Source organism: Chaetodon auriga, chromosome 7 (genome assembly GCF_051107435.1).
Source record: "Chaetodon auriga isolate fChaAug3 chromosome 7, fChaAug3.hap1, whole genome shotgun sequence".
Classification (NCBI taxonomy): domain Eukaryota; kingdom Metazoa; phylum Chordata; class Actinopteri; order Chaetodontiformes; family Chaetodontidae; genus Chaetodon; species Chaetodon auriga.
Genome location: NC_135080.1, coordinates 12,214,552 through 12,234,998, shown reverse-complemented (window position 1 = coordinate 12,234,998; position 20,447 = coordinate 12,214,552). Strand labels below are relative to the sequence as shown.

Genomic DNA, 20,447 nt, shown 5'->3' with positions numbered 1-20,447 from the left:
AGTTTAAGTTTGAAAGGCTTCACCTAGTTAGATTTAGGACTAACTAGACCTCTTGGTCCACGTGTAATTGTATATTCAACCTTGGATGTATGATTTAGATTGGGAAGCTGTCTTTGTTCAACTGGTTAACTAACAGAAATCAATGACATCATCAGTTAGCCACCTCTAACATGACCTTTTCTACTTAAGTTGGCTCACTAACAGGCAAAGCAAAACAAGTGTTTATAACTTAAAAAGTGCATTTCAAAGGTAATTGGAGGCCATGGCAACTAGCCAGTCAGTGACACTCAGCGATCTCACGTGTTTTGTTAAGTTATTAGGTACTCTGTTTTGCTAATACCTCACTACAACTGCACTCCCACTCCTGTAGCAAGAGGCATCCTCTGCCGTTCTGTCCTCCACATGCCACACATCACCTGCTATGGTAAAAGAAGAGGTGGAGACAGATTACACAGCGTATTTCTGTTACTGTAGGTTACTTGTTGCATTGCTCCTTGGGAGTTCTTAACACTGGCCTGCTGATAGATCTGAAAGTAAGTAAAAGTAAGTTTTCTTCTAAATGAGGAAACTGAATATCCATAGTTCACATAATCTGGTCATAATGCCATTTAAGGTGTATTGACTGAGTCACAATATTAACCCATGCACTGAGCAACATGTAAGAATACATTCAACCTCAAAGTAGCAGGTAGCTGCTGGTTGCCTTCAAGCAGGATAGTGAAATAAACGATTTTTTGCTCAGTTTCTAGCTATCTAATATGAATAAGCAAAGATGAAAATGCAGCAAAACATGCTTTCATTCATCATTCACGCTTCTGACTGTTTCTTTATTTGTGATGCATTTGCAAAGAAACGGTACAAAGCCAGCCTGGTAAACTTGGCCAGCTTGTGCTGCATCCACAGCGCCTGAAGATGATGAAAGCTTGCTTAGTTATGTTTTCAAAGCCTATTAGATGAGCTTAACCTCTGCAACTTTTCCTCAGACTGGATATTTCGAATGTGGCTTAATTTGCTAGGCACAAAAAAGTAAATTAAATCATTCAAAACACAAGCTATTTGTGTTCGTTCACCTGTATTGCTTAAAGCCATGCTAATTACATCCATGGTATCACTTAATGCTACTTAGCTTGATGTTTGGCTGACTGCCACATTGTATTCTCAATTCTCTCTTTTTATGAAAATATTCATGGCATCAGTCTAATAATTCATATTGTGTTGTTATAGCTGACTAATGCCTGTGAACTTGCCACTATAAAAACAGTGGTTACATAACCTTTGAAACTAGCCACAGCAAGCATGCATGAATGCGTGCCTCACAGGTGCACTCTGCTACTTTAACAAAGAGCACTACACCTCTAAACAAGACTGACTTTTTGTGGTTCTTTACTTGGCACTCTGCGGTCACGCAGCATTTCTTGCCAAGGTTACGCTTCCACCTGGTGACAATCCCAATACAGCGCAAAGCTGTCAAACCCATTAGTACTGGCCGTGCATTAGCCAATATGTCTCAAAGACAATCAGCATTCGGTATCGCTGACCAAAACACATGATAGGGGCATTCATAAGTGTGTGTGAGTGTGTATATACTGATATACTGTATGTAACATGAACACAATGTCAGACTGAATGATCAAGTGAAACGATCAATTCAATTTAATTATCAGGCTAAGACAAAGCTCCCCTTAAGAAGAATGGCAAGAAAAAGTATCTACAGGTAAAAGACAGTGTGCATATGCCAGTAGAAGTACAAGTGTTTAGGATGTGCCCAAAACACTCAACCTTGAGGACTGTCCGGTAATGTTTACAATGAGCAGAAATCAGGAAGGTGGAGAGGCATACCTGGGTGTCATTAGGATGCTGTGTTTATCATGTGAAGGACAATGTTAGTGTAACCTTGAGCAAATGACTCCACCAGCTATATTAGCACAATGAATATGTTAAACGGGACTTGTGGAAGCAAGGATGAAAGCAAGAAGCCAGCTCAGAGCAGACAGCCAAAATAGCCTCAGTTTTTAAAAAAAAAATTCATTTCTAATGTATGCTGAGTGTGTGTGTGAGCATTCAGTCATGAGTGTGAGCATGCTGCAGTGACGGCTGGGTAAATGAAGTAGGACAGATGCAGAGCACGGCAGCGCTGTTCCTTCGCACTCACAGGAGAAGAGACTTCGTTAAGGACTAGTGATTGTCACTCTGTCCCTCACTGTGAGGCAGAGAGCAGCTGATGATAATTAACCTTCAACACAATCAGCCAAGACCTCGGAAAGCAATGTCACACAAACCATGAGAGCCAGATCATGTATCCACTCGTGCAACACACCTGTAAATTAAAGGAAATGTTTCTTCCTTATTCACGACAAAGAAACAGCAAAATGCTAAAATGAAAACAATGATGTTACTGTCAGACTTTGCCAGGCTGCCATGATAAGTTCAGTGCACTGCACATATCAACTGACAAGAGCTTGAGAGCCGAAGTGCTGAAGGACACCATGAGACTGTAACCACTGTCAATTTCATTTCTATGAGAATTTCAAATCTCTCATCAGATGTAATAGTTGCTTTATCTTTCCAACCTTTCTTCCATTCACTCGTAATTTCTCATCAAACTGTGGTTTAGATATGTGGATGTGTTTATCTGCTATGTAACAATGAATAGTTGGGTTTGCATTTCTCCAAATGAGCTGTTCACCCATCCTTTTAAAGTGCCACTACTTTAATCATCAATATTTGTTTAAATAGTCAGCATGAAAACTTTAGCAAACAGTACTGGTAAAAGGCATTTCAATTACCATAATCATGCATATTCATCATTATAAAATTTCGTGTACCATCGGTACTGGGGCTAACTGAGGCTTTGTGTCTTTGAATGACTGGTATACACATTTGGTTTACTATAAAATGATAAAGTACACAGTATTTAAAGCCTGATCAACCTTCAGTTATTTATATATAGTACTTGAGAAGTCTAACTATATAAGATGGGCTGGAAATAGCTCACACATGAATTAAAAATAAAACAAAATAATTAAAAACATAAAGATCTGTGTCTCTGTTGCGACTATAAACCTGCATTGTCCCTGAATGTGCTGAAAAACTGGCCTTTGGTTGAACCCAATTGCCAACTACTGCTCCAGGTACGCCAGCTGTCAACAAGGCCACATTGTGCTGTGTTGAAACAGTGGAACTGTTTCATAACACACAGCGCTGCAAACAAGTGAACTCTGGAGCACACCCACAAATAAATAGCAGCTTGTGAGTGAGCAGCATCACTCCACCCATTTCAGAAATGGAGCCATGAAACAGAGCCATGAAATTCACAAACAGGTAGAGGAGGACAGAAAAAATTACATTTGCACAAATTGACATTGGGTAATCTACCAGAATTTGCACCTCCACCAAGTGCAGCACAAAAACAGAGACAAAAAGACTTACTGGTGCCTCTAAATGTGGAAATCTGGTATTTGGCGTGAAAATGCAGACGTGGAATCCACATGGCCTGAACATCTGTGACAGACTTTACCTGCAGGCACCTCCTGTTAGCTGAACCCCCTTCTTGGTTGAGAACAGGTCTGCTGCTGGTCTGGGACTTGGACTAGCCCTGACTCTGCTGTCCTGAAGCTGAAGTGATTTGCATCAAGGTGCGCTGAGCTGCTGCTCCTTCCACTCTTTTACAGTACTGCATTAAAAGCAAATGAAACATTTTCTAACATCTGTCACAGGTGGATGATTTGTTAAAAGTAACATCAGCAGCATTAAAGACAACTGTACGCACTATCTGTCTGCAGGAAGTCAAGTCAATTTTATGTAAACAGCTCAAAATCATAAATCGTAATTTTGTCTCAAAGGGTTTTTCATTAGAAAGCAGTATGAATACATGGTGTTATTTTTGAGGTCTATTTACTGCTTGGCAATAACTAAACATCATTGTTTATTGCCTTTCCGTTATCATAATAGTACAATTAAATGATATAACTTTAGAAATTTGGGTTGTTCAAACTAATGATTCCAAGCTAATTGTAATTGAAAACAACAGCTTCATTTATTCACTATAAGTCATTAAAGTACGTTTATTCATTCTAGTTTATCTCATCACGCTCATGTATTTAAACTTTTTTATTCCAGTGACTGCTGTTAAATAATAAAAAGTAACCTTAGCAAAATTAAATTCAGCCCAATAACTACTTTATGATTCAGCTGAATAAACAATGTATTTAAAACAACATGTTGTCAAAGTATTGTCAAAGTGTTCGTGGGTTTTTTAATATGTCCTGATGCTTGCTTGCCTTGTAGAAAAGTAGTTGCTAGATGTTTAACTTAGCTAATATTAGCTCCGACTGGGCTATTACATTAGCCTGTCTTAGCTAGCTGCCGTTGCTATGACAGTTCAAGACCAAACTAACTAGTAGCTAATGTCGACACTATTATTCAACACTACTCGTTTTAAGCGAGCTAGCTAACGTAGCATTAATTCTTAAAGTCCAATCTTTAGAGCCACAATAAATAGCTCAAACGAGCTAAGCTTTTTTTAGTTCGCCTTGTAACTCAAGTTAACTTTGAGGTAAAGTAGATTAAAAGACTTCAAGCGTGAAATAAGAAATGTAACTACGTTAGCTTGACCCACTAGCTAAATTAATTGTAGGTAACCTTTATCTTGAAGGTGACTAACTAGCAGGTACAAACACGGACTATGATCCTAAATTAAGTGGAAACTGGCTTCTTTTACATCAACACAAGTGGGAAACTAAGTTAAAGCTAACATACCTCGGCGTTACGTAACCTTGACCACCTCTCCGTCATTTCAGTAGGCCATTAGTCACACGAGTCGCGATTGGTGTTAAACTGGAGAAGACGCACGTTTATGATATGTTCAATGAACCTCGGAACAAACACTTATCAAAACTGTACCCCCGAAATCTAATCTATCCTGACTGCACCTGCAGTTATATTATGCATCTATCTATTATGCATTTTCTATTCACTATCACCCTCAGCAATTCAATAAAATGATTCACTGAAGTGGTCTTGATTAATTTCAGAATGGATGACACTGCTTTTAGTTGCTCCATGTTAGCTGACACATAAACAGACAAAATGGACTCTCACATATGTAGAGAGTAAAGGTTCATTTTTGCCCTTGGAAATAGTATCTTGATAAAATTATCTTAACTTGAGGTCAGTTTAATAGCTTTTTTTATGGAGCTTTCAACCTCATCTTATGGTCTTCATTGGTGGAGGGAGTTTGGTCAGTTATCATGATGTAATCTCATCTATCACCTCACAAAATTGTTTTAATAGGGTTTTTTCTTGGCAGCACAAACCAGGAATTTGTGTAAATGTTTGTCCAGTGATACTAAATTATTCTTAATTCTATCATCCTAATCCCCACATGCTGCTGCTTTCAAAACTTACTCTCTGTTTTGGAAGAAAACCTCTGCTAGACTGAACAAAACAGTTGATATGCACCCAATTCATAATTACATATAGCCAATTCAAGATTATCATCATTCCCAATTACTGAGCTGTCAAGCTGTCGAGGCATCAGCTGTAGCACTTGGCATCAAATACTGCGTGAACTTGAATTGCCCAGCTGCAGATAAACTTATGAACATGAAATTGATTCTGTAGAGCAAATATCAGACTTATAACAAGACAGCCAGCAAAGCAGTTTGTGTTTATAGACGCAGCATTTATTCATTCTGGGATCAACACAAAGTACTTGAGCTTGCAGAAATGCTAGCATCAGCTGGCTCCAGCGTAGCACTAACAGGTGGTTACTACGCAGTTGCCAATAAAGTTCAGAGTGACTATTTTGCTAGATATTGGAGAAAAGTACAGATGACATTTTATTTCCACCAGAAAAGCATAAAAGCTAATCTGTTATGAAATATTGCTCAGTGGGAACAACCTTTAATGAGGGGTGTAGAGGAAGCCAAATCCATTCAAACACCTGACACTTTTAGTAGAACTGAATATATCTTTGAATATTAAATGCTGTTAATTTACAGTAAGTTATATGTCATATGAAGGAGGATAATCAAGCTGTCTGCTTGGATGCAGATTAACTCTTTGCCAGACAGAAGCCATATATCTGTTGTTTTTATTTATGGTTTTCACTTTTTGATGCCTTCCCATTTATTGCATTTATTTATTGCACACTTATTCGTTGAGATGATGAACAACAAGGGTATTTGACAATAATGCTTAAAAAAAGGGGGTGGGGTGGGGGTGGGGGGGGACCTGTGGATGCAAATAGTGGAGCCAAAACCGATACTACATTGAACCACAAGGTGGTGCACAAAACGAGCAAATGTGTGCTTCCCCATCCTCTCACTTAATTCTCATTACAACATCATGCTCAGTGATTCCTTCTTTGCTACCTTTTAATAACAATATCCAATAAGGAAAAAGTCCAAACTCAAAGTCTGAGAGGGGCATTAAATCAACACTTAAACCAGGCGGTGATCGACCATTCCCTTAATGAATGAATGAACGCTTGATCTGTATCACTCACTTCAAGTGAATACTTTATCTGTGCAAGCCGTCCAACCATCCGTCACGACTGAAGCGTCCTCGGCCTGTGCCTCCAACCAATTAACAATTTGTGAGCCTTTACTGAGACTCTGATTCGCGGTCTCCAATCTCTGCTGGCACCACTCAGCCCGACATGCAACAATTAGGCTACAGCGAGAGTTCACCAACGCATCTGACACAGAAAACCAGAGAAATGTGCAGGGAGAAATGTGACTGATGGCATATTTGGAGTCAGAATCAGACAGGTTAGACCATCATTTCATCGGAGACCTTGCGATGAATAATCAGTGTCTCAACTTCTGCTGCACAACGAAGGAGCCTGAAGCGTAATATTACAAAGGCGCTTTACTGTGTAATAGGCGCAGCTTGTATCTGTATCAAATTCACACTGCATATCCTTCATGCATATTTTGACTTTAAAAAACTTCATTTCCTTACCTGGTTATCTGCGTGCTCCCTCTTGTCCGGGTATAAAATAAATTCACAGTTAGTTTGCCTCAGTTTGTGTGTGTGCGCGCGCGCGCGTGTGTGTGTGTGTCCGCTGCCTGCAGAAATACGCCGTTTTGCAAGAAAAGCGTAATTGCAATATAACTCAATTCTCCCCCTCCTGTGTAGTTCTCTGGATCTTGTTCCGCGCCTCCCTCCACCTCCGAGACTCACTGGGCAGATAGATGGGCAGATAAAATGCGTTGCCGATAAGATCAGCAGCAGTCCAGTTAAATCTGATCTTTGTATGCCCTAATCGCTTCCTATTTATGGGGCTTTAGCGCGCCCGCTGAATAAAAAACATCCACATCCCAAATAGTTGGAAAAAAAAATATCCCCCCTCACTTTATCCCCCGAAGAAAAGCAGTCCTTTTCTCGTCGGCGAAGAGTTTAATTCCCCCCGTTTAGTCTTCACCACTTCACGTTGCCTTGAAATCTGATGGGCCTGCTGAAGTGGAAGGTCTATCTATTGGGCTTACTCTAACGATACCGGTGATGCTGCGTATCCTGCATCCCACTTACCAGTGAGGGAAGAGCGCAAAAAAAAAAAAAAAGGAGGAAAAAAAAAAAAAAAAAAAAAAAAAGCCAGGCAGTGATTTGCGCTGTGTCGCTTCAAACAAATGCAGCTGAGAAACACGCTCTGTGCAAAACACCTCCTTTACATGTTGTGTTGTAGACGTGGTCCTGTACAGCCGGCTGTGTCCGACCCACTGCGGTCCGGTGGAAAGATGCAGAGCAGATTGAGGTGCAGCCGGAGTCTCGTCCCTTTCTCTTGCGCGCTCACACTCACATTCAGAGGGGGATTTTTTTTTTTTTGTTTTTTCTTCTTCTTTTTTTTTTTAAGCTCTCCTTTCCTCACACCGCGGCTGACCAGACGTGAACAGGAATGCGCTCCGGACTCTTGATGCGTCCACAGGAGCGCTGACAACTCAAGAGCTGCGTTTTCTCAACACGTCAAAGCAGCCAGCGACGGAAAAGCTCATCTGACATGAAAGAAAATGGTCACATTAACCGGAATAAGTCCACCTTTTTTCATGTGGCCGCGTATCATGAGGCAATTAAAATCACCAATGAGAGGAATGGTGTCTTTACCATCACAAAAAGCACATCACTTTGATGCAACTTGGTATAAATAAATGTATTCCTAACTGCACCTGCAGGGCAGGTTCAAATGTAAACACATCTTTTAATATCTTAAAGCCAGTCTACTGGGGATGCAGCAGCAACGTTTGGAGGGCACAGACAGAGCAGCAACAAGGTGTTCTCCCTCCTGAACAGGTGAAAAGTGCGATGCAACCCCTACAGGGGAGTTCCTACTGACCTTATCACCAGCCAACAAATAGCCTACAGCCAAGGCTTGCACTTTTTCATCTGTCAAGATCTGTGGGGATTTAATGGGTGAACAATAAGGTCATACCGCTACTCTGTCTATCCTCTTTGACTGGTTGTTGGTTAAGCAACCCCCCCCCACACACACACACACACACACACACACACATATAAATTTCCTATGCTCATCAAGACTCCAGCGTGGTCTTCGCTGCCTTGTGCAGTGGGAGAAATGGGTCCCATGATGTAGCTCACACATGAATCACAGGCTCAGAAGCAGTGGATTGAAACGTGTGTTTAAACAAGTGGTGGCAAAAGGTGAAGGTTGATGTTACTGCTCATGGAAGCTGTGGAGGGACATCTGAGAATAATATCTTGACATTTCACCACCCTACCCTTACTGCACCCACCAATCACACCATACATGTCATAACAGCGGAGGGGCTGCTGAGGTACTCAAGAGCAGCATGTTGCTCAAAAGAGAATTGCTCAGAGAATCGTGTCATGTACTATCGGATGGCAGGGAAAAGACGTGGAGGCATGCTTTTCCCATGACAGCAGAATGGGCTTATTTCCTTGACACATTGATCTTGCATCACAACTACACGAAGGCTTTATTCTTTAGAAATCACTGGCAGAAGCAAAGGTATCCACAGGTGTGTTTACATTCAGCCTGAGGAGCAACAGTGAATGAATGAATTATACCGAATTATGCACAAACGCAGGAGCAGAACTGCCATATCCTGAAGTGCATTATCATTAATGCAATCTGCATACCATATAGTCAGCTCTGTTTTGAGTAATTTATGATCCATTATTGATAAAAAATGAAATCAGCATCATGCTTCAAGTGGGACTCAATGAAGCGGTCGCCATCATCAACATTCCATTATACATGGCCAGAGTGAAAATGCATTGGGATATTTATGTCTTGTAATGCAGACCGAGAGTTTATATTAATTTTTCATAAACCCTCTGGGACAAACACAAAGCTATGATGCATATGTATTTGGCTATTTTCTATTTTCCTTCCTTCCTTCCTTTCCAACTTATCGGCTAAATCACTATTATTACCTTGCATAGAAGGACTTTCTCCCTGCCGGTCACCAAATGCAGTCATAACAGGCTGATTTCTCAAAGACATGCTGTCACTCAGTAACATGGAGGAAGGGTCACTAAGTGCCTCAGAGATGTAAAGATGCCACCGAAGCAAAGAGATCTTTTTTTTTTTTTTTTTTTATCCCAGGCATTTTTTCTATCTTCTCAAACACTGGCACCTACATCATACTCAATGCAACTGAACCTCAGACAGTTTGGTTGGAGATGTTGGCGTGATGCGCTCGTAGCGGCTAATCTAGACATGAGGAGTGGGCTGCAGAGGTCTTGTATTCTTATTTCTTTCCAGCTCAGCGCCTCCAGAAATGGTTTGTTTTCACACTTGAAGTCTTCATTCCCAACAGATGCTGACTCATGTTACATCACTTGAGGCAATTTATGAGACGTTGTGCAGCCCCCTCTGGAGCCTGACATATGCAATAAGACTCCCTAAGATCTATGAACAGTTGATGTGTAAAATCAGTGGAGTTCCCCTTTACTTGTTGCTTAAGAGACTTATTGGGTCAGGGAGGGGGTTCTCCCAAAGTCTTTGGAACTTTTATAACAAACCTCACAAGCATGAAATAAAACAGAAATCTGGGATGAGAAACAGTTAAAAGACCCTCCCCTTCTCTCCCAAAACTACCCTCCCTTCAGCAGAAACCAAAAAAATACATAAACCCCTTCTCTGAACCCCCCCCCCATCCTCAAATCATTTTCATACAGTCCCTATCTAGAAACAACAGTAACAAGCTGAAAACATCCCTATTATAAGTGTAGAAGAGTAATGACTACATGACATTTCCCTGCAATGTTACATACACAGAATAATATAAAAATGTGTGAGATAATGCAATAAAATGACTAAAATTGGTGTCTCACTAACATTGTTAGATTGTGTATTCTGTCTGGCAGCAACACCTAACTGTCCACTGACTATTTTTTTTTGTTGTTTTTTTTTTTTTTTTTAGAAATCCTTATCCTATGATCTTTAATAACCAGACACCCACTCCAAAGATGACAAAGAAATCAAAAGCTTTTTCAAAAAGTAGCTGAAAAGATGGAGGTTTTTGAACTGTAGCATGTTCAAGCAAAGGTCAATCAGAACATCCCCGTGGTGTCAGAGCTGATTTTATTATTCTATTGCTCACTTATACTGTATGGCCACCTCTGGTGCTGCTACATTTCAGACCTTTGGACTTCATACGAGGCAGCTTCTGTCAGCTATCTTTGCCTTTTATGTTTATACAGTTTTTATATCATGTCTTGTCTTTCAGCATTAATTGGTAAAAACTATGTTTGAATAAATGCTAAGTAAACCAAATTTATTAGTAGTACAGTCTCAAATGAAGTGTCTATCAAATTCTATCTTATAGAGAGATAGATTTCAATAGTCACAAAGTCCAAACACTGATGTCAGATATATCTAAATAAGAGTTGAATTGCTCAAAAATCACTTCAAAAATGTAGTAAGCATGCAAAAAGTACAAATATACCAAAAGGGTTGTTCAGTAGCTTGAACTGTAGCTGCTTTTCTACATGACTACACAACTTGTTAATGGATAGAAGTTGCCACACTGGAGGTTCTCTGTCCAAATATGACCAAATGTCTGTTTAAACTTGAGAAAGAACATTTTACACAAAGTAATTTGTGTCTTTTCTGCCCTCTGAGGTACGGCCGCTAGCAAGATATCTTCTATGATTTATTCCTTTTGTAAATATTGGTAATGGGACAATGAATTAGCACTTGGCCTCTCATTACATTTGGCCAAACATCCTATGAAGATAGTCACACTATCACACACCCTGCCTATCTGCAGATACAAGGAGAATATGTTATTGACACAGTCAAACACTGAAGACATGAGTGCACTGTCATTTTTTTCCAAAGCTCAGTGAAGTGCAGTGCAGTAGTAGATAGGCCGTCCAAATGGCCACTGAACAGGACCGATTGGCTGTGCAGTGTTGCAGCTTAAGAGTGTCTAAAATATAAACGGACATATCTGATGTTCCATTTCAGGCAGTTGTACAAGTGTGCATCGCCTGATGTGAAATAGGTTGTTAATGGGGCATGGGAAAAAAATTGGCTGAATATCTGACTTGTGGAACTGGCACATTGACAGCTGCATAGCACTTGCTGGGACACAGTACAGCAGAGTCTATGCTTTAATAGCTGCACTAGCACTGTGGAACAAGTCAAGGCAGCAAGATGGAAAATCAGCCGCAGAAAAATGGATGTGTTCATAACCGTGTTGCCTTCGAGCTGTGTCATCCACGAGTCTGCCGCCGTCTCTCAGCCATCTGCCATTAGTAAGCGTGAACTCTGTATGCCTGGATTTATGTTTGCATGACCACGTCTGACCTGAAACAAACCATATTTGAGCGAGAGCCAATTTGTAATTAGGCAGCGCACTGACACTGCAATAGGCATTATTGACAAAATCTTAAATCCCAGATGAGCTACAGCGATGTGTGGGTGGAGTGGATGTGAACAAGGCTGCTGATGCTAAAATGGCAGGACAAGGGTACAGTCACCTCACTAGGGTGGGAACAAGGGCACGTGGTGCAACTCACAATGGATGACACATTTATGCTGAAGTCAGAGAGAGGGTACATCCCTACTGGCTTATTGATTGAAGGAAGCTGGCAAGGTGCACTTAGAGGGAATAAAATTCACTGACAAATCAGAACATGGATTGTCAGCAATTTCCCTCATTAGCATTCAAAGCATTATTCTATTGACAGCTGTTCTGGCATGGACTCCCTTATTCCCTTGTCAACCTGAGAGGTTCCTTTTCTATCAGACGACTGCTGTGAACCAGAATCAAAGATCACTCATCACTGTAAATCTGGTCTCCGGCTAGTCTGCCGATCTGTTTCTGAGAGTTAAAGGCCCCGAAAACAATTTTTTCGGGGTCATACACAAACACACAATTTTCTGCCAAAGTTCGAACAGGTTACTTCACATGAAAGGTTTTCTGTATTTTTCATTTTGTCTGTCTCTTCAAAGTGTGGAGAGGGAGTGGGGGAAAAAGTGGACTCACACATTTCTGTGCACCAATCAGGATTTAGAAATATTTAAATCAAAATATGATGACAGTGGTTGGGGTTGTTTGCTCATGGTGCCAGATGTGATTAAAGCACATCCATGAAATCCTGCTGAGTTTTTGACTGGCAAACTGATTATGAATAACAATTAACAAACTAACTCTGACTGTGGCTCATTTACGAACAGATATCAAGCGTTATAAAGAAATACTTCACATTTGAATCCACGTTTTCAAAGGGTTTAGTGCACCATAAAAGCCTTTCGCTGCTGTACTGTTTGCAGAAATGCACTGAAGTTATTTCTTTTGATGTCTTATAAAGTTGCCCCTCTTTTGGTGCAAATAAATGTCAATACTGAAGTGCAATATTCAGTTGAGGACACAGTTTTGGGCAGCCACTTCTTGGGGTATACACTCCAGCGTATATATATGAAACGGCACATCAGTGAAGCACATTTGTCGTTATTATCTTGATGTATGATTGAAGGACAAAGCAGATTAACTCCAAACGGCAATGTACAGGGCAGATGGCAGGTCAGGTTTCAATCACATTGCACCTTCTCAGAGAGTGTGTATCCGATGCCACATACATAAATATACATGTAAAGCCAATGCATGTCCACACATGCATGTAGAGTGAACACCTCACCTTGACAGCTGGTTGTGTTAGAGATTGATTTACAACTTTCAGCTCGTGGTTCAGCACCTCGGTTTCCCCTGTGAGCAGGTACAGTTTCAAACAATGCATGGCCGGATGGTAAATATTCATTAGCCATGAATCAGACTGCTGCTGCACTGGTGCAGCACTGCTGTGTCAATGTGTCAGGTTGTGTGGCATGGCGTCCTTTGTGAGCGCACACAGACACACTGACCGCCGTCCTCCAGTATGGAGGATCGTGATGCTTTTCATTTTACATCATCTAACAGGAGGATGGATCCCCATCCTCTCTCAGACTGACAGCAGGCTAATAGCTCTGGCTTTCTTCCAGTGGCCAGAGAGAGATGGAAAGACATAACACGAGGGATGACAGAAAAAGAGAGAGAGTGGCTGATAAGGAATAAAGCGCTGAGGAAGAGCAGAGCGACATGAATCTGGAGTAGCAAACCAAGAACTACTTTTCCATGTTGGTGTCACAGCTAAGCCAATCCAAACACTAACTGCGTCTGACAGTTTTCAAAACAATCATACAATTAGATGTCACCTGGATCTGAACTGCATGTGCTACAGTGGATGTGCTTCTGTGTGGAGACGCTGCTGCTGAGCATGATGAGTGCCTAATGGGGAAACCCAGTCTTACGTGCTTTGTTTGGACAATTTCGTCACTCGTAGCAAACCATTACCCAGGCACACAGAAGAGCTATATTGCTCTCAGCTAAGGAGAATGGGCAGTTAAGTGTTTCTCTTACTCATTCCAAGGCAGCAGAAATGAGCAATGAGGACAGGTGGGAGCATTTAAGTGACAGTAATAGTTTGAGGAAGGACTCAAATCACTGCTTGTGAGGTATCAGGCTGGCAAGTAGTGGCTGCACTTGAGTGCACACAAAAACTCTCAGAACTGTTTTTGTGCATAAGCGACATCAAACGTTGATCTATGGGAGGATAGAGCAGCTGTTGAAGCGTCCACGTTCCTGCTCACATGCTATCACTAAGACGCAGCACGAATTGCCTTGGCTGCCCTTTCACGAACAAATCAGCCGTCAGAGTACGACTCACGCGCGTGCATCTTTGACCCCAAATGAAGAAAGTCAGCTTGAATTTGGGACGATTCACCTGCAGGCTAACACACACTCGCTCAACATCCTTTCTTAGCTTCATTTCCCTCTGCACAGGAGTAATCTGGTCCAGGTGTCAATCACCAGTCCTGACTTCATTAGAGGTTAAATAGGATGGATCACAATTCCTCCTCCCTCTAGAATTGACTTTACAGTGGCGGAGTGCATTTTTGCAATCAGGCGACTACATCACAGCCGCTGGCACACTGGGACAATCAGTGCATGACCTCTATAAACACGGGGAAATGAAAAGTCCGTTGCAGATCAGCTATTACCTAATGGTTCTCTCAAAAACAGGTGCTCCTGCTCAGAAAGAGAAGAATGAAGTGAAGGGTATTATGTCAGCAGGTCAAAATACCTCAACTCTTGACAAAAGCCCATGTGCTGTAAAAGCTGTTTTGAGAGGCAGAAGCACCTTTTATCCAATTTTCAAGGTGAAGATGTTAATGCAGGAGAGTAGAAGCCTCCCCGTGGGCCACCACTTAATAGGTGCCCTTCCCTTACTTCCCCCCTCCGCCAAATAGCGCCCTTGTGAACCAGTTCAGCAGGATTAGCGGGGCCCTTGACTGGAGTCAGTCTCTGCAGAACCCCTGGGTGAACTTCTGCTCCAGTAGGTCTTGAGAGACAGCTCACCTTCAGGCCTTACCAGGGATTATTAGCGTCCACTGAATTCGTGCCCTTTTCAAAAGCCAGCAGGATGCTGTCAGATGAGTTAAAGCAGACGGCAGGAGACGCACTTGTTCCAAATGACTAGTTTAAGGCCTCCAGCCTGTGGAGAGCCACAGCCACAGACGACCGAATGAAAAGAGTAATTTTCAATTCCGGTCAGGGTTTGTTGTTACTCTCCGTCTCTCTTTGCTTTGGCTTTTTTTTCCCTCTTTTTTTGTCTACAAGTGGATTCATTCCTTCCTGATGTTGACATTAGTACTGGAGCATTATTGATCAGAACTCTGCAGAAGCATGTCAGGTAGATTAAATCACCTGACCCCAGCTTGGTCTCTCAGCATCCATTCAGGACTTTCAGACGCTCATGCATTACTGCTTCCTTATCTAATATTGCGATGCAGTTGGCGCTGTGAAAGCAAAGCAACGTGACGCTAGCCCTCACTCAGACACACTGCTGCAACGGCTCAAATGCACCAGGCCTCTTCTCTCAATCTTGTCTTGACATGCATTATAATCGATGAATCCCTACAGCTTCTAAATGTTTCTTCAGTTTTTGTAACACTAGTTCTGTTTTGAAAAACTCAGCAGCATTAATAATAATGATAATTTGTATTGATTTTGAAAGCTGAAATGCAATCAGAATGAGAAAGGAGTATAATTAGATTATGGTCACATGAAGCTTAACAAGAACAGCACTTTAACAACCCTCCTGCCAAATTAATTCAACCTTGGAAATTAGATTCTGGTTCCTTGAAGAGCTTCTTCTATACCTGGAAAATATGCATTTTGCTCCCTTACATCTCCAGATTGAAGCCTTTTTTTCCAATTCACTGTTTACAAATACTGTCAATGTAAAACAAACCTGTTCAGCTTCAAAGCTCATGTAAAATTCATGCTCATGCTTAAAACATAAACCGAGCCAGCGGTGGGGCAACAGCGACTCATAAGAGGACAGCATGCTGCAATTATGGATGTGGGCTTTAAAGAATACTGCAAAAGCCTGTTTGTACTGTACATGCTCACCAGAAACTATCACTTAATTAAAGAAGCTATGTACACTCCATGCAAGAAAGCATGACTCACACTTAGTGACTCAGGACTATGGTTGTACTGGGAGGAATTAAAAAAAGGGATGATGCCACACAAAGCTTTTAATACTGTCAGACTTACGCAACAATTATATAATCTTTCAGCCGTAGGTCTTCGTCAGGTATGTTTTTAATGCAATAGAAGCTGTTACACTCCAGCAGATATACGAACTGTGTTGGGATCTGGTATTGACAACTGAGCTCAGGCTCTCCCGAGTCCTGCATGGCTTTTCCATAGTATACAGTATATGTTGCTCTTCCCCCTGTCTGGCAGTTAAAACAGACCAAATCATGTTATTATTTTCAGACTATATTTTAAAATTTGACATTTTTCCCGTTAATTTTCTTGCCAAGAGTTACATGAGAGGATTGACACCACTCTCATATCTGCACGATAAATATGTAGCCAGCAGCGGTTCAGTCTGTTTCCACAAAGACTGCAAACAGGGGAAGTATAGCTAGCCTGGCTCTGTCCAGAGGTAATGAAATCCACATCCTCGCATCTCTGAAGGTCACGAGTTGAAGTTGGGGTCGGTAACATTGGAGAAACCAGCAGGAGTAAGCTTGGTTTTGAAAGTATCCGCTGCACACTGCCCGAATACTGCTGGAGGACGAGTCCAGTAGAGTACGGGCTATTTGATCGACTACTTCTCCCAGTCTTTATGCTAAGCTAAGCTAACTCACACGTCATCAGACTGACCTTGAAGTGGCACTGATCTACTTTAAGTCTGGACAATAAAGCAAATCTTGAACTATTCCTTTAATAGTTAAGTGGAGGCTGTATGCTACTGTGCTATTGTTTGAAGTCACATATTAAAGAAGATAAAATACGAATCAGTTTATCCTCTCGACCACGTCCAGCATCAAGAGGAGCGAGGCGGTCTCCGTTCATGGCTGTCACGGAGGCTTCATCACATGCCCAGAGGACAACAGAGAGCCATATGTCTCTCAACCCACTTAAGCCTTAAACATCTCGCTTTGTTTTCATTCCTGATTCCTCTCTGCTTGCATGGAGCAGGAAACAAAAGTAGACGCCCGCTCTCTGCCCAACCAGCCTGGCAGGACAGAAGCAGCTGCTCTGCACCTTGCCAGCGGTGGTCACCAAAATCAGCAGGAAGCTCGCCTGCCAAAGGTACCATTGATTTCTGCTGTGGCTCTGAGCTCCGTTAAGCCTGGTCCCAGGTCACATCTCAGCGCCTCTGCTGCGCTCTCTCTGGTTTCTCTTTCACAGCAGACTGAACCAGGGGAGCCCAGTGCCAGCTGGCCTGCCTGAAGCTTTTCGCCCAGATACTCCATCAAAGTGCAGCGTGGTAATTAGACAGGGTTAACGCCAAGCCGCTCCACAGGTGTCTATTTATTAGCTCCTGAATCGGTTCAGGTATCCTTTTTGTTGACTGGCGTACATGACTCTGTGCTCTTTCGGCACCACATATTTTAGCATATTCCTCTCATTTGGAGGAGTCACTTCATTCATCTCTCAGCATCGGCTGAACACATCCCCTCCGTGTCTCTCCCGGCTCATTGTTGTGCTTGGGACAGTGATTACTCCAGAGAGGCTATGGATTAATCAGACTGTGGAGAGCGCATTGATCTTCAGTCCAATCCATCAGATATTGGCTTCTGCTCGATGAAGGGGGAAAAGTGCAGCATGGAAATCAATCGCATAAGGTCAGGGGTTGCCGTTTGGGAAACCGGTTATAATTGAGGTGACTGTGTTACAAGGAACCATCAAATGTCCTTGATTGATTATGACATGCATTTGGCAGTGCAGCCGGGTTGTAAACAGGCTTTTGACAGGGTCATTTACCAAAAAAAACATATGGTTTTTATTTAAAATCTTGATAAAAACTCTTCTTAAACGTAAACATTTACAGTGAAAAATAAATATTTGAAAGCCTACAGAAGGGAGAGAAAAACAAACTAATTTTTCTAGCCTGACAAGCGGTTACACACACCGTCCCTTCCTCCTTTCCTCCCACCCTCCAATAAAAACAAAAAAAGAGAGAAAAGCCACAGCCATAAATCACCATCTGAATAGCTGATTTACTTTAATTCAACTTAAACCTTTTTGGAGCCGCCCATTTTGTTTTCTTTTTTATTTAGTTCCGTCATGGTTTGAAATATAATAGTCTGTGATGAGCACCACACAACCAGACAGTGATTTATTGCAAAGGAAAACAACCCCGCTGTGACTGCCTGAAAAGCTGCGCACAACGACTGGAGGATACAACTAATTATTCTGTTGACTGATCTAAAGCTTGACCTCGCACCATCCTGCTGATCACGCTGGTGACTGAGAGCGGACTGGTGAGAAACGAGAGCTCGGGATGGATGCAGCGTGGGTGCATCCCACTGCAAGCGGGGATGAATATTGATGAAGAGCGCCCTCCACCAAAACCCATAAAATGAAGCACGCTGAATGTGGAATGAGGCCCATTCTGTGCATGATTTGCTGAGCCAAGTCAAGTTTTAACATGGGTGGTGATGGTGGCGGCACTGAATGCTTCTGTGTTTGACAACACCAGCTATAGCAGCCAGCCATGCAGCAACAATGGAGCTGGAATCAGGTCTGTACAGTGATGTGCGATGAATGATGGCCGGTGACGGTAAAGCAGGTGCGTGAATATGTGAGACCTGAAGCATCAGAATAATAATAGATGCACTTGTAGATGCATTAACATATTGATGAGCAACTCTTTTGGGACAGAAAAATGCACACATATACAGTATGTATGTGTGTGTGTGTGTGTGTGTGTGTGTGTGTGTGTGTGTGTGTGTGTGTGTGTATGTACTTCAGTTGAGTTACATGCAGCCTTGTTCAGAGTTTGATGATTACAAAGGTGTTTCAGGAGACATTGGTTAAAAAAGATTCTCCAGAAAATTCTGTTTCCTGTCACAGGTGAGTTATTTAGTCAAGCATCCTTATCTTAGTACTAAGCCCCATGGCAACAACCAAAATAATGCGCTCCACCACGATCATCCGCAACAGTTCTTTGTGGTGCGCAGCATCAGGTAAACACATCAAATCCTTAACTTGATTTTCAGCCTTGTATCCAAAATTTATGCAAATCAGTCTCTGCGAACATGTGGGTGAATGCTTTCTGCTCTGTTTTTGTACTATATTTAAAGGATGACACAACTTGAAGGGCCTGGTGGGTGAAACTGGTAAAAAGAAACCAACAATAACAAGGTAATTCTTTGCTTCTCAGTGGCACACCGGACCATTTTCAAGTTCCTCCAAAAGGAACCATCTCCCTGTCTGACCACACAGCACTGCTGCACAGCTGAGGCGGAGGAGGAGAAAGGCTCGTCTCATCGGAGCTCGACATGGACTGCCCTCCTGAAAAGGCTCCGTTGTGACTGACACCTCTCTCCTCTCTGTCTTCGCCACTCCAATTAGCTCAGTGACAGCTGCATGGAACGAGACAATCAATTACCGTCCCCTCTCTTCTCCCTCTGTCCTCTCTTCATCGTCCCTGTGTCTTCATCGCACTCTGTCCCTCGCCTCTTCTTTTCTATTACTCTCAATGCAACGCCTTTCTTCTTCTTCTTTTTTTGAAACCATTTTCCCCTTCACACCTTGTCTGGCTTCTCTGTGTGTTCTCATAACATATCCTCTCTCTCTCCTTATCCCTCTCCTCTCTGTGTTTCACTGCAGCATGCCTACAGTCAGGGTGACGGAGAGAGAAAAAGAGGGAACATGTCATTCAGACCGGGAGGCATCCTCCTGCTTTCCACTCAGACACACCAAGCAAAGTCACTGCCAGGCATAACCCTGATCTGACTCCACTACTAGGCTTTAGGTGGCTGTAAACCCCAACAAAGCCACAATAACAGCTGCACAGTGCTCTGTGGGATGCTTCTGACCACAGCTCTGTCTCATTAAGGAGGCGAAAATGATGCGCTTCTTAGTCATTCTTCATCTTAGTCATTTATTTGTCAGATGCTGGAGTCAAACGTATGTGGAAAATCAATAGGTACCCTGGGTTATTTAAAACACTGATGTCACTGCAGGTTTCAGGGTGGGTCTTCTTGACTTGATGTTTAATGGTGGAAGTTTGCCACCTGCTGGTAATGATCATCACCTTCTCCGCTGTCCTTGATCAAACCTCTCTGATGGCTCCTTTAAAAATACTCGCCCCCCTGACATTTAGTGCTGCCAAATGTCCATGAAAAGCATTTCATTCTGTTAAGGGCAAAAGGAAGTTCTTGACGTCTGACTAAGAGGATCAAATTAAACTGCTCTAAAATGTCTTTGTGGTCCAAATTTCCAACCCTGTGTTGAATTTTGAAATGGCTTCAGGCGAAAACACGCTCAACATTTCATGCAGCGTTCACTTTTGGTTACTCACAGACAAGAGGTCATCCTTCAAAAGTCCAAAGTTCAAGGCCTGTTTCCATGAACAATACGCTGAATCCCTGCCAGCTGCACTGC

General features: G+C 42.2%; 1 protein-coding gene across 4 annotated transcripts in view; it reads right to left on the bottom strand.

Moving 5' to 3' along the window:
* Positions 1-7,879, bottom strand: part of grik4 (glutamate receptor, ionotropic, kainate 4) — a 263,602-nt gene extending 255,723 nt beyond the window's left edge. For 2 of the 4 annotated variants that reach the window (XM_076735284.1, XM_076735288.1), the window contains exon 1: positions 6,967-7,879. The gene's annotated coding sequence lies outside the window, so the exon portion shown is untranslated. Of the gene's footprint in view, positions 1-3,517; positions 3,674-6,966 lie in introns of all 4 variants that reach the window. The other 2 variants (XM_076735286.1, XM_076735287.1) reach the window with 2 other exon arrangements.
* Positions 7,880-20,447: the final 12,568 nt, after the last annotated feature.